Raw genomic sequence first — 14,056 nt, 5'->3', positions numbered from 1 at the left:
AAACCACCCAGGACACTGTGAGCAACATAAGGATTTCATACACCCCATTCCAGCACCACCCGGGGAGACTTGTAAGCCACACATACACCTTCCCCACTTGGAGGCAAGAAGGAAGGTGTGGTGGAAATCTGAGCGACTGAGCACTTCCTCAGCTAGACCAGTCACGTGATTGATATCAAAGATGCTTAGCAGACCATCAATGAATTCAGTGGGGGTTTTGGCTCCTTTTCTGTGTAGTCCTGAGAGTGAATAATCATGAAGATCACATCAGCCAGAGAGAATCAATTACCCACCGTGCCCTTGTGGTCTGAGGAGCACTGGTGAATCTGTGATCCCAGCTCACCATCCCCACAGGCCCCTGCTCTGTCCACCCTCCAATCAGTCCATGTTAGAGGAGGATGGGGCATCCTTGCCTTGTCCTCTCCTTTAACTAGGACAACGTTTCATGTCCCAGAAATGGACCCCCAAAGCAGAGCACAGAAGGAAGAGCAGACCAGACAGACACAGCGGAGTAACTCATAAGAGCTGTCACTGAGGTGAGCAGGTCCTTCTCAAGTCTGTCATGCCCTCCACGAGTGATGCCAGGCTCCATTCTCCTTTAACAACACAGGCCCCCTTTTCCAGGGCCTGAGCCATGCATACAATGCTGTAGCATCCTTTAGGGCTGGAGAAAATCACAAACACATTAGAGCTACTCTGCTTTCATTGCTTCCGTAGCCTTCTGGGACCTCACTGTTGTGCAGGATGCTTTTTTTGGGGAGGCTGTGGTTCCTCCCCCAGTTCCTTCTGAAGGCATCTCAGGATTATACCTCTCTCCTTCCATCCTCTACGATACACCTATCCCTTCAGTCCTAGCCAAAGCACGTTCCCATTCTGAAGTGAGATCTATCAGGCAGTGAGAGGGAGGGAGAAGGGGCTGTGTGCCGGAAGGGGGTGAGCCATTCTGTTGTCATGGCAACATTCTTCTGCAGCTCCTCACTGGGTCACTCAGTCTCAGGCGTCAGCTTGCCTGAAGGTCCAGGATAGATGGGAAAGCACTTGTCTCCCTCTCCTTGTCTTTTTGTGATGAGACGTTGAGATGATTTAAAAAGAGAAAAATGGTTACCAGGGTAACTGAAGCTTCATCCATCTGACTCAAGAGGAAAAAAGCCCAAGCCACAAAAGGGAGTAGAAACTAAACCACAGGATGTATTGTGGGAGGCCACCCATAGAGAAAGGGTCCTGACTGTCAATAAATGTGCTTGTTACACACGCACACGCGGATACAGAGGAGCACTGCTTCCAGCCCAGAGCAGCACACTGACTGAGGCAATAGGTACCAAGGGGGAGACCCGATGAGACAATGGGGAGGGAATGCAGGCCAACCCAGATCAAGCAAGGCAAGAGGGGCAATGTACCTTTTCAGTAGTTATCTACCGGTTCTTTCACGGCTTATTTGAAATCCGCATTTCATTTCCACCTATTTGTGTAACTACTTATTTAGGACAAACTCTATCCTATGTCACCTGTGTTCTCTCCCTTTTGTGGTACTAAAACCGATCACATAAAACGTACCATGTTAAGCATGTTTAAATGAGCGTCGGTTGGTTCCATCAGGAAGTTCACACTGTTGTGCAACTATCGCCAGTATCATCCATTTCCAAAATTTCCATCATCCGACCTGTATCTTTGTACTCTTTCATTAAGAACCCCCCAGTACCGCTTCCCCTCCGCGCCTGGTAATCACTACGTGTGGAGAAAAGCCAAAAAGCAGACGACTTAGAGACGCAGACATCCAAGTTGGTGAAGAACCTCGGCAGCAGTTTAAGAAAAGCAGGTTGAAAGGTAGAAAGATTTTATCCCAGGGCTGCATGTTTTATTGGGTCCCTAACACGTAGAAAAAACCTATTTCCAGCCAGGGCAGCCAAAAGCGCGCATGCGTAAAAGGAAGGTCCTGTGTTTGGTTTTGTTGTTGTTGTTATTGTTTGTTTGTTTGTTTTTTTTTTTTTAAAAGAAGGCAGCTCTGAGTTTTTTCAAACTCGGAAGGCGGGGGAAGAGGTGGTCCGAACTGGTACAGTGCGCAACACTGCCACCTACTGGCCAGAGAAACGGAACGACACACATCACAAAGGAAAATCCATCGTTTCCTCTGTTCGCCTGTAAAGAGCCCTGCAGATCATAGCTGAGGTGGCAAAGAGGAATGCTGCTGCGGGGGAGCGAAGGCTGCGGTACAATCGAAGTGGCCCGGCCAACGGTCTTCGGCACAATAGCCTTCTATGGTCCCGCCCCGGAACTAAGCCAACAGAAGCAGGAAGGCCCGCGTCCGGAAGTTCCGGCGCCCGGTAGAGGAAAAGGCAGGGCTTCGGGATGCGTTCCAATTGTGAGGGTCTGAGCCTGGTTCCGGCGACTGAGTGAGGTCCTTGCCAGTCTGTGTGCCCAGCTCTGAAGACGGTTTCCATACTCGTCCAAGGCCCCAAACCCCTGTTATCCGGCTGCTATTCCTCGATCCCCGGACTCTCAGACCGTCCTTTGGGCGAGGCGTGTCCGAATCCCCTGGTCATTGTTCTGCCCACTCCAGCCTGTGAACGTTGGTCCCAAGGCACAGTTGCTATCCTCCTCTCAGCCCTCCCTCCCCTGCTGCCTCCAGGCCTATCAAGGCCCTAGAAGACGAACCGGCCACCCCCGGTCCTCTCCGTCCTCAGGGTTGTTCTCCCCAACACGAATATCCAGCTGCCCATGGACCTGCCTTGGGCCCTGGACATCAGGAACCCCGCTCCCCTCCCTGGAGTCGCTGTCTAGCATTCCTCTCTCTCATCACCCCCAAAAGGCCTGTTCTCCAGCCCCCTCCCTCTACTGCGCCTACAGCCTAGGCATTAAGCCCTTTAGGGAACCCCCGGTTCCATGGCCACTAGGTCATGTCACATTCTATTAGGCCAGCTTAAGGGGCTATAAATTGTCCCGCGCAAAACAGGTCTTTGCTCCTTCCTCTCTCCTCTCCTGGTACACCCTAATGAAGACGAAATCCTGCAACCTCCTGACCTGTATCTTTTCTCTATCTGCAGTAACCTTCTAGTGCTCTATGACCCACGCTTCTCAAGAAGTTCAATGGTAATACATTAAAAAGAAGAAGAAGAAGAAGAAGAAGAAGAAGAAGAAGAAGAAGAAGAAGAAGAAGAAGAAGAAGAAGAAAAGAAAAAAGAGCAGTTATCAGACAGGAACTCTCACCACTTCACAGCAACACCTGATCTGCACCTGTATCTCTGCTATCCCTGTGGGATAAAGGACCTTATCCTACCTGAGGCCAGGCCCTTCACCTGGATCCCATGCCCATCTTCTGGAGGAGGAGTAGGACTTTGCAATGATTCCAATTATCACCTATCCATTTATTTCTCCATCATTCTGTTATCTATGATACAAGAGGCAGTAAAACGTAAAGCCATCCCTTATCCCATATCTTTCTGAGACACTGCCACATTTCGCTTGCTGTAAACAGCAAGTCTTTCCTTGTTCTGTAACCATTTTTTTTTTTTTTGCTAACTTCTCCAGTCCAGCTTCTATCAGCCTGCCCCCCAAATGAAAACAGCTGTCAAGGGCACCAGTGAATCCCTTTGATGATGTCCTCTCCTCAACCTACTGTACCTCTCAGATAGCTCTGGTACACTTAACAATTGCCTGGTTCTTGAAAATGTCCCTCCCTCCCTTTCTTCTAATTTGTATTTTGGCCTATTTGAAACTTTACTCTTTGGGTGATGTTCTCGCAACCCCAGTGGCCACTGTGCTCCTTGTCAGTGTTTATTGCTCACTCCCTATTCCACAGGGCTTTTAACAGGGCCCTTCCCATCTACACTCTCTCTGTGGGTTGTTTCATCCTTGGTGCCAGCACAGAGCATGGACACAACGGGACCTCCCACGTTCGTACCTCATGCATCAACCTGTCCCCTGAGACCCACATTTGTCTGTGTCTTTGCTGGATGACCAGAAGGGAGCAGACACTTAACATGTCCCAAGCACGCCTCTTCACGTGACGTGTTCCTTTGGTCTCCACTGCAACCCAGCACCACGTCCTCTGGATTCGATCTTCTGAAAACATCCTGTATCCATCCATCCCGTTCTGTGCTCATCTACTGCTACTGTTTTCGTATCCGAACAATCTGCTCATCTCTTGTCTTCACGGCAGTAACTCTGGCCTACTCCTATTCCTCGAACACACCAGGCTTCTTACCTCCTTAGGACATTGGTGATCACAGTTGTCTCTGCCTGGAAGTCTCACCCTGAATCCTTACATGGTTGGTTCCTCTAACCATCTGGTTTCAACTCCATTTTTGCCTTCTCAGAAGGTTTTGAGGTGTTTGTGTTAAAGACACAATACTTTTCCCTGTCTTGTTTACTTCTAAATGATTAAATTAGTTCACTGCTACTTAAACTGACATAAGCATGAAAAATGAGAGGGAGAAAGAGAAGAGGTGGGCCCATCATAAGGTTGCCTAGGGTGGGCAGCAGTACTGTCTGAACTTCATCCAGTAAGCTCTCTGGCTGCACGGTGGCAGGCCATGTCTCCATGTGCCTTGATTTCTCCTTCTGCACTTAGAACAGTCAGGACACGTGCCCACAGGGTGACTTGAGATTTTCTATTCTCAGAACAGGGCTGGCACCAGGAATTCTCAAAATGAGTTTGATAGATCATTCCTTTGCATGTGTGAGCAACTGTCTGCGGGAGAATCAGGAGCCTGAGAAGAGTTGCTGGAGACCAGAGTGCTCCCCCCTCTCTTGTCTTGATGGAACCCACAGCCATGAAGTAGCTAGGGAGAAACTGCCCTGGTTAGGACTGAGCAAGGAACCTGTAATGTAACTTCAGCAGGAAGGCCACTGAAGGCATTGTGCTCATAATTGGAAGTTCTTAAGCAAACATTTTCATTTCAGGGATTTTATCTTTTAGACAGTTGTGCTTTCATTCTGTTTTCCAGTCATGTAGACTGTGCCCCCCCCCCCACCACGGTAATGAGAAAAGTATTTACTTTGAAACATTAAACTATGGAGCCAGTCTCTGTGCTGATCTTTTAATTGGTTATGTGGTAAATAGGAGACTGGAAAAAGGGTTGCCAAACCTCAAGGATATTTCTGGACTAGTCAGATATGAAGATGCACCCAGGGTTTCCTCGTAACTCCTGGAAGACATCACAAGCTTTGGGTAAGTTCATCTCTGCTGCCAGAGTATCCTTAATAGTTACGAGGTGCAGGTGGGAGCAGAAGATTTAGGACTGAAGCTCTCTGGGTACCGACATTACAACTGCTGACAAGTATCTCCCAGTGATGAAGTTTTCGGGTGATGATGGGGTGGTCTGGAGCTGACAGCCAAGAAAGAATTATTGAAGATGTCTTTGGTGCAAAACAGTGATTTCATTAAGGTATGGGGAAAGGACCCATGGGCAGGAAGAGCTGCCTGGGACCCTTTGGAGAGACTGTTTATATATTTGGGAGTTGGGGGAGGTAAAGTCAAGTGGAAGTTTCCAGTGGGACTTTCATATGCTAAAGAAGACTCACAGGATACTGGAGGTTTATCTATTGTCCCTGAGTTGGAATCCCACCCCCCAGCTTCCTCCCCTGCCCCCCCCCCCAGGCTCTGTGCTGACAGCTCAGAGCCTGTAGCCTGCTTGTGATTCTGTGTCTCCCTCTTTCTCTGCACCACCCCACCCTGCCCCTCTCGCACTCTCTCAAAAATAAATAAACATTAACAAAAATGGTGTAGCATCCTGTACTGCTGGAGAAAATTACAGAACCACATTCGATCTACTCTGCTTTCATACCCTTTGTAGCCTCCTGGGACCTCAGTGCTGTACAGGATGCTTTTGGGGGGCTGTGGTCCCTCCCCCAGGTCCTTCTGAGGGAATCCCAAGATTACACATCTCTCTTTGCATCCTCTGCTATACATCCATCCCTTCCCTCCTAGGCAAAGCATATTCACATTCTCAGAAGAGATCTAGCAGGCAGGGAGAGAGAGGGAAAGGGGCCTGTGTGCTGGAAGGGGGTGAGCTATTCTGTTGTCATGGCAACATGAGCTCTGCTTGACCTCACTGAGTCCTGACATCAGGCTGACTGAAGGTCGGGGCAGATAAGAAAGCACTTGTCTCCATGTCTCTTTCTTTCTGTGATCAGACTTTGAGATGATTAAAAAAAATGGTTACTAGTGTAACTGAAGCTTCATCCTTTTTACTCAGGAAAAAAACAGAAACCACACTAAGGAGGAGAAACTAAACCACAGGATGTATTGTGTGAGGCCACCCACAGACACGGGATCCTGCCAATAAATAAGCTTGTATCAAGGGTCCTGTGCACGCACAGACACATGCACATGTGGATACTGCTACGCACTCCTTCCAGCCCAGAACAGCACAGTGACTGCTGAATAAGGTACGGGAGGGGGAGACAGGGGATGAGACAAAGAGGAGGGAATGCAGGCTAACCCAGATCAAGCAAGGGAAGAGGGACAATTTACCTTTTCAATATTGCTAGTATTCTGTTTTTTCATGCATTATTTGACATCTGTAATTTATTTGGATCCATTTGTACAACTACTTATTTAGAAAAAACTCTATGACAAGTCACCTTCATCTGAAACATGTTTTTTCTCGTTTTGGTGGTGTTAAAATATCCATCACATAAAATTTACCATGTTAAGCATGTTTAAAATGAACACTCTGTAGCACTGATATTTTTGGGGTGATGGTAGTGGGTCCAGAGCTGACAACCAACAAAGAATTCTTGAAGACGTATTTGGTGCAAAAAGGTGATTATATTAATGCATGGGGACAGGACCTATGGGCCCTAAGAGCTGCTCTGGGGTTGTGAAGAATGACTGGTTTTATACTTTGGTGTTGGGGAGGTGAAGTCAAATGGGAGGCCTCCACAGGGACTTTGATATACTAAAGAGGACTCCTACCTTACCTGAGGCCTTGGTATTATCAAGCTATGGTTGTTTTCCCTCTAGTAAGTCACTAACATTATGACGGGGAGAAATGTTATACTCTGTATTTGCCTTAAGTATTTGTCAATGGGCTGCAGGTTATAAGGAAATTTAATTTTACCTGTCATTTCCTTCTTGCCTTTGTTTCCCATATCACTATGGAGGGGTGATGTGGGGCTCCAGGAGACAGTCTACAGGCTTCTAGAGATTAGGCTGTTGATAAGATTGCCTTTTTCTTGTAATTTACTAAATATTTGTAAACTGATGGAGATCCAAGTCCAGTAGGACTATGATCTCTTATCAGTTGGCCATTTGTTTTCTTTCCTTTCCTATGTCCTTGGGCAGCCACGAGTGCCTGAGGAATATCACACACATCCCACCTGGGGGGCGGGGGAGGGCAGGGGTGCACTAGCTTGCACTTCAGCCTCAGACCACCCCATACCCCCTCATCAGAACCATGAAGTTCACACTGTTGTGCAATCAGCACCACAATCATCCAACTACAGAAGTTTCATCACCCCTAACTGTTTCTTTGTACGCTTTAATTAAGAACCCCCCAGTACCTCTTCCCCTCAATGCCTGGTAACCAGTAGGTGTGGCAGAAAGTCAATCAGAACACTCAGAGACGCGCAAATACTATTTGCAGAGGAACCTGGGAACTATTTTACAAAGCATTAAGAGTTTTGTCCCAGGGCGTCTGGGTGGCCCAGGTGGTTAAGCCTCCACTTTGGCTCAGGTCATGAGTTAGTTCGAGCCCCCTGTCTGGCTCCGTGCTGACAGCTCCAGGCTTGGAGCCTGCTTCAGATTGCCTTCGTTTCTCTGCTTCTCCCCCGCTCGCACTCTTTCTCTCTCTCTCTCTCAAATATAAACATTTTAAAAAAGATGTTCTACAGCTGTGCATCTTCACTGGTGTGCTCACCTACTGAGAGAGGTGACAGAACCAGGCTAGACTGCCTGACCGCCCAGGCGCAAAACAAAACAAACAAACAGAAAAACAAGCCCTGGTTTTTGAATAAAAGGCAGCTACTCTTTTTTTCAAGCACAAAGGGCGGGGTGGAAGCCCACCGAACGGGGCAACACTGTCACCTACTGGCTAGACAAACTGAATACCGCACATCGCGAAGTAAACTCTGTCTTTTTCGTTAGTGTCATAAGAAGAGCCCTGGAGACCATAGCTGAGGGAAAAAAGAGGAAGGCCACTGAGGGGGAGAGAAAGCTGGAGCCAGGCATAACTGGCTCGGCCACACCTCCTTTGGCACAAAAGCCTTCCGTCATCCCTCCCCGGAACTATGCCTGCAGAGGCAGGAAGTCCCTTCACCCAGGAGGTAGAATGCCCGGGCTTGGGGCTGCGCTCCGATTGGTGGGTTCTGTGCCTACGGTGGCTGAGTGAGGTCCTGGACTGTGTGCTTGCCTGAGTCTGACGAGGTTTCCCGACGCTTCCAAAGGCTCGAATCGCTGATATCCCAGTCCTGTGCTATTCCCGGGCGCCCCGACCATCCCTCTGGCGATGTGTGTATGGATCCCATGGTCATTGTCCTCCTGTTCACCCCAGCTTGTGAAAACGCTCCTCCCTTGGCACACTGGCCATCGTCTCAACCCTCCTTCCTCTACTACCTCCTGGCCTCCTCAGGATTCGAGTAGAGCACCTGGCCACCCCCGGTCCTCTCCACCCTCAGGGTTGTTCTTCTCCCCAACCGAACATCCCGCTGCCCGGGGACCTGCCTTGGGGTGTGGGCATCAGGAACCCCGCTCCCCTCCTTGCTGTCGCTGCCAAGCATTCCCCTTTCTCCTCACCCCCAACAGGATGCCCTCCTTCTCCAGCTCCCTCCCTCTAATGACTCTACATCCACAGTATTCAGCCTCTTGGGGGCTTCCAGTCCATGGACCCCTGGGCCACCTCGTGGTTCACTGGTTCACGCCCAATACCAACACTCCCTGCTTGTATCTGAGCATCAGAGCATTCATGACAAAATTTAAAATCCTACTGAATTCTTTCATCTTAATCCCATGGTCAGGAGAGAATGGCTTCTCACTCCCACTCATCCTGCCCACACTACTAACTACATCACTCACTTGCAATCCTCTTCCATTCCAGTGCACCTCCCTAATAATTCACGGAGAAGACAGTAGCAATCAGGTGGGGCTTCTCAGAGCTTCCCAAACCCAACCTACCTGATTCTGTCCTGGCATTCTCTGCTGCCCCTCTGCATACCAGCCCCTCACTGCTGCTCGGGATCCCAGGCCTCCCACCTTCTCAGAGACTCTGCTCCTGCAATTGTCTCTCCTCTATCCTGAACCATCACCTGCTCTCTCTACATTGGAGCATTCCACACCCAAGGGGGGGGGGGAACCCATCTTCTTCCCACATGTCATCTTGCAGCTACTGGCACATCATCTGTGCCTTTCAAAGCAAAACTGCTTCAACTTCTCCTGAGACCATTAGCTCCTCGACCCCCTTCAACAGAGATTCTGTCCCTGTCACTCCACTGCAAGTGTTCTTGTCAAGGCCACCATTAATATCCATGTTGCCTGACCCCACTCACACCCTAAGCACATCGTAGGCCACCTCGGAGGAGCCTTTGGCATTCTGCCCATTCATTTCTCCATCTCTTTCTTTATACATACTTTTTGAGTGGGAGGGATAGGTCACCACAATTTCCATTGTTTTTGACAATGTGCCAATTTCTCATTATGCTCCTTTTCACCTGGATATAGCATGGGAGGTTGGGTCAATAAGAAAGAAGAGCCAAAGAAAGAGTGTCCGTTTCAGTCCAGGGCAGCAAGGCCCACAGAGCAAGTGGTGGCAGAGGCAACACAGCTCAGACAAGGGATGGGTGTCAAGAAGCGAGGAGGAGCACCAAGGAAAGGAGGGTTTCACCTCATTCACACTTGGGATGCACAGGTACCCTCTGCCCAATGGCCATCCTCTCTCTTTGGGTAGAAGGGCAGCTGGAGTGTGGATATGTAGCTTTCTGGAGCTGAAATTAGTTCTTGCTGTGGTGTAGGTGTGACCTGGGGGTGGGGTGGGGTGGGGTAGGGTGGGTGGGTGAGGGAAGCTGTACTCCACCCTAGGGGATGTAGAATGTGGCTGAGCTCCTAGCCAGAGGTTCATGAAGGAGGCTTTAACCTGGCTGGAGACTTAGATGCCTCTGCAGCTGAGCCTGTGGACTGGACGCTCTTGCCCAGGGGTGGGGTGGAGGATGCAACCCAGATTCAGAGGCACTGGCAGATGCCAGCAAAGTGAGGTAAATCTGAGTCAGTCAGGGACTACCAGGACCCGACCAAGAAGAGAGGGACAAAAGTGCAAGTTACACCAGCCCCATGCACGGCATCACCAGCTGGACCTGGGAGACAAGTGTTGTCCTTCCCTCAGAGACCACGAGGGCACTGTGAGCCACATAAGTGTGTCATAGACCCGCTACTCACATCATCACACAGATTTGTAGCCACACATACCCCCTCCTCATCTTGGGAGGAGGATGCAGGGGGTGGAAATGTGAGAACACTTTCACTTAAAGAGACTGAGCATTTGTATATTTGGACAATTCACTGATTACATCTGACCACACGTAGCTATCATAGTGGATGTAAATTAATGGCTCTTCCTCCCCCCTCCCCTTGCATTCCATAGTCCAGAGGGTCAGCTCTCATGGTGTAGATCAGATCAGTCAGGGACTAAATAAGCCAACGTGCCCATGGGGTCTGAGGAGCATGAGTGGCTCTGTGATCTCAGCTCACCATCCCCACCTGCTCTTCCTCTGCCCACTGGCCAAGCCGTCCATTTGAGAGATCAGCGGTCCTTGTCTTGTCCTGTCCTTTAACTCAGGAAGCTTCAAACATCCACAAACAGACCCCCAGAACAGATGAAGGAAGGGAGCCCCCCCCCCCCCAGACACGCAGAGTGGACTCAGTGACAAGGGCTGTCACCGAGGTGAGCAGGGCCTCCTGATGGCCTCCTTGCCCTCCACGGGCAATTTCTCCTTTGCTACACAGACATTCACTTCAGTGCCTGTGTTGTGTTGTTGGGTTTCATAAATGTTCCCAGAACCAGAGGAAAAAGCCTGGAGGACCGTGTACAAGGCCACCAGTTTTTATTAGAAGAGGTAGAGGTTTTCCTTTCTTGTGTCCTTGGACGGTAAATCATGTGAGTTTCCTCCTGAGAGTTGAGAGGCAGGGGTGACAATCCCAGTGGTTGCTGTCAGACCTGGCAATATCTCCCAAGTTCTTTTCCCCCTCTGTTGGGTCCTCAGCATATCTAATCTCCAAGGTAGATCCTCCCCATGTCCACTATACCTGACATGGCCTCAGGTAGGACACTGGCTTTTGTTCTGAGAGACCAGCAATCAAACTTCCCCTAAAGGACATGTCTCACGTCTACAGTTGCTGTCATTGGCCCCCTGAGTGTGCTTTCCATGAAGGAGAGCCCATTAGGTAACAATAACACAGTTATGCAGCAGGAACAGTACTCCATTCAACAGGCTTTCTTTACAGGAGGCTGTAGGACTTGGAACACATTGATATATCCATTGTCCCACTTGGTTCTTGGAATTCAAAAAGTCATGCTTTCTCCCACCCTTCATCTTCATGGGACAGTGGTGCCCTGAGGCCCTAGAGTCTCTCAAATGGAAGCCAGGGACTAGTCCTGAAGAAGCCTACACCCCCTTGTGTCACTCTGGGGATGGAAAGACCTGGAGCAAGGCCTTGGTCTCTTCTTCCAGCCATGGTCCACCTGGCCTCCATTCCTCATCGGGGCTCCTCTCAGATAATGGTCTGTCCCTCCCTCCCCCTTCAAGCAGTGAGAAGGAGCTTTGGAAAGATGGGGTTTCCATCCCAAAGACCTTGAGCTCTGACAGTGCCTGGGCTGTGGCCATGTAGCAATGGCAGAATTTGCTTTGGGATTGGACCTTGGTCCTTCGCCTGAGAGCATTCGCCTGAGTTATTTCATGGTGGCTTGCCAGGTGGCCCTGGTGTGTGATCTTAGAGCTGGGCCACTCGCTGTACTTCCAAAGACCCACTGCAACCTGCACCCTGCACCCTGCACCCCCTTCATGGGGATCCGAGGATACACTTTGTGGTGGCGGGAATCACATGGGAGTTCTGTTCTGCTGCTCTACGGCCCAGCCTCTCTGTTCCTCATCGGAAGGACCCCCAAAGCACCCTCACCACCAGATAGGACATGTTGAGGCCAATCTCTTGAAGAGGCCTTAGTTTTACAGAAGACTCAAGTCTATCCAGGCACAGGCCACAGACAAGGTTGCACCAAACCAAGAAACATCTTTTTCACAGATACTGGGTCTGAATGTGGTGGCCTAATGCCCACATCCCCAGCCCTGCCATCACCCCAAACCCAAGCCCCTTACATCCACTGCTCTCAATGGCATAACTGCTCTGAGCACCCCCAACAGGACTCCTGTCCTCTGATGTCACCTCTGCCAGAACTTCCCAATCTCTCCCCCCCCCCCCCCCCCCCGTTCCTCTCTAGTCTGACAACTCCATGTTGGACTCTCCCCGGACACCATCCACTGAGGCTTTTACCTGGAAGATGTTGAGTCTCTGTAGCCACATCTGCATGGGTCACAGGGGTAAGGATGGCATGGGAGATGATGGAAGACTTCCTGTAACCCCACTGCTGCCCAATCCCACTGCTCTGCCCTGAAAGAAACACCTGTGAGACTCATCCAACTCTCAACTCGGTCATCTGTTCAACAGTGCTCACCATCCAGAGGAGGTTCCAGAACCTGCATCTTGTTTTCTGTCTTGCTTTTGGGGACAGAAAAGAACATCCCCTGAAAGCACACAGCCAATTGTCTCTACCACCCTGGCCTTGATTCTCTTCAAGCCAGGCTTCTTCAAAGTGTAGACTGAGGAGAGTACTTTTTACCTCTGGATTTCCCTCTACCGTGTCCCCCACCCGTGGAACATTCCTTTGCTAAATTCTCCAAAGAGCTCCATGCTGCAAAACCAAAGTACCCGATGCTGTCTTGGCAGCCTGAACATTCTTTTTTCAAAATGCTGTCTTTCCTCAGCATCTGTGACAGCAGCCCACCCAAGCTTTCTTCCTACTTCTCAGTCGTTAATTGTAAGTCTCCTTGTTGGCCCATTTCATTTGATCCCCTCCTAAATCTTTTTCTTTTTTCTCCCAGGGTTCCAACTTCTTCCCTGTGCTCTCCTCATCCTAATACATGATTCGTGGGTGACCACATGGCCATCCAGAGCTCCACGCATCTAACTTGATTTCATCTATTTCCCCTTGTATGCTGATGGCTTTTCCCATCAGCAAGTCTACCTAAGAAATGTCTGCTGGGCCCCAGGACCCCATGGGCTGAACCTATAGGACACCTCTACTCAGGTGCAAATCCCACAAGCCCTACAAATCTGCACAGGACCCCAGACCTCTATTCCCTGTCTCATGGCTGGACACTGCCATCCACCCAATTCCCGAAGGCAAAATCCTAGAGATACTGCTAGGTGTGTTCTCCATTGTCCAATGACTCTCTGGGACCTGCTCTGGAAAAGGCTAAGCCATGATCCTCACCTTGCCACAGATGTGTGTAAAGTCCCCCAGGAGGGATCCTCCTCGGCAGATGCACTCTGATCGCATCCTGAGCAGAGATTTCCCCTGGTTTGGGTGGTTCCACACAGGAATTCCGAGCAGAAGACCTGGGCCCTGTAATATATCTGGGAGACTGCACTCCTCATCTTCTGTAAGAACTCACAATGTCTAACCTCAATGGATTAGGCATAGCAGTGAGCCCATGATTTGGAATATGGACTTGAATATCCAGAAGGAATCGCTAAAAGAGAAAGTTTGGGGAGGCACGTGTCCATGCATGAGCATGAAACAAGGGACTGCTCAATTTTATTTTTCATCGTAAATACCTGGACCTAGTTGGTCTCTTATCTGAGCATGTGAATTCATTTAAACATTTAAATTATAATAAAAAGTTATTAAATTATAATAAAATTATTATTAAATTATAATAAAATTATATAAAAATTATATAATAAAATTATTGTATAAAAATTATTAAATTATAATAAAAAGTTAAAAAAGGAAACTCCATAACTTGGCAGATAAGCCTGACCGCTGATCCATCCACATCAACTGATACAAAT

At 49.2% G+C, this 14,056-nt stretch overlaps 1 long non-coding RNA gene across 1 annotated transcript in view; it reads left to right on the top strand.

The window, feature by feature from the left end:
• The window catches only part of LOC111559176, a 57,992-nt gene extending 56,067 nt beyond the window's left edge, over positions 1-1,925 (top strand). The window contains exons 10-11 of the long non-coding RNA XR_006593280.1: positions 455-536; positions 1,687-1,925. This is a non-coding gene — a long non-coding RNA (uncharacterized LOC111559176). The remainder of the gene's footprint in view (positions 1-454; positions 537-1,686) is intronic.
• The last annotated feature ends 12,131 nt before the right edge of the window (positions 1,926-14,056 follow it).

Source organism: Felis catus, chromosome X (assembly GCF_018350175.1).
Source record: "Felis catus isolate Fca126 chromosome X, F.catus_Fca126_mat1.0, whole genome shotgun sequence".
NCBI lineage: Eukaryota > Metazoa > Chordata > Mammalia > Carnivora > Felidae > Felis > Felis catus.
The sequence above is the reverse complement of the archived record's forward strand: the minus strand, read 5'-3'. Positions and strand labels throughout refer to the sequence as shown.